Here is a 1,103-nt window from a genome sequence, read left to right on the forward strand (position 1 = left end):
GCTAAGTATACATTATTAGGTCATGGACTTCGGCTTTCACGAGCTTATGGACTACAATACTTTATATCCGACAGGTAAGGATAGATTAAACATCTCCTCTTATCCTTACGAAAAAAAATTTTGTGGAGTTTATACAGCAGCAGACCGTTCTGCTATGCCAGATCCTTAAGGGATCTGATTGTCGGATTGCAACCTGATGGTTGATCTTTTCTACTAGTCTGTGATCTAAGGATAAGAGCCGGACACCTTTTAGCAGAAGGGGCCGGACGCCTTTATCTGAAAGCCGGATACCTTTTAGCTTAAGGGCTGGACGTCTTTAGTCGAAGGACCGGACGCCTACAAATACGTTTTGTATCAGTCTACTAACCTCTTTTAGGTTTAGTATAATCACAAGGAATTTCAAATATATGGACTGTATTGGATTGTCTTTTATACAACTCCAAGATCAATGATCATGCGTGATCAATTTCTTTTACATACTATATCCAGTTGCTTTACGTTTCAGTCCATGAATCAGCTTAGGAACGAAGCTATTCTTTCATCTTTTATCCAGTGATCCATATGCTGCTTACTACATCATTTGTATCTAATTTCTTTATTATGACCAAACCATTGTCAATTTCGAAAAACTGTAGCAGCATCCACCACATAGGAGTTTATATCCTTATAATATGTTCCTTTGATTTCTGTGAGTACCTTGTGTAACAAGCTATATTCTAATGCTGTTAAGTAGGAACACATGAACACTCTTAGACCTCGTGATCATGTGCCTTCTCTCACGGTTTCTTTATCTCACAAGATCCATCTTTTTCACTGGTTTATCAGATGGCGTTTCTGTATATGTATATGACCAATACACCCATCTCTCTTTTAGATACTTTGAACGTCCACGTTTCATCTTTACTAATCTCTATGATCTTTTATGATTGTATAAGTACTCATTCGTGGGTTCATGATCCTCGTTCATCTCTTTATGTTCAAGTGCTATAACTTTATGTATCTTTATACAAATGTGTGTGTGTGTGTGTGTCGACACTTTCATGTGGTTCCATTATGTTCCAGACATGATCTATAGATTTGAGATCTTATTATCCAGGACCTTT

The sequence above is a fragment of the Brassica oleracea genome, chromosome C3 (genome assembly GCF_000695525.1).
Source record: "Brassica oleracea var. oleracea cultivar TO1000 chromosome C3, BOL, whole genome shotgun sequence".
In the NCBI taxonomy this organism is placed as follows: domain Eukaryota; kingdom Viridiplantae; phylum Streptophyta; class Magnoliopsida; order Brassicales; family Brassicaceae; genus Brassica; species Brassica oleracea.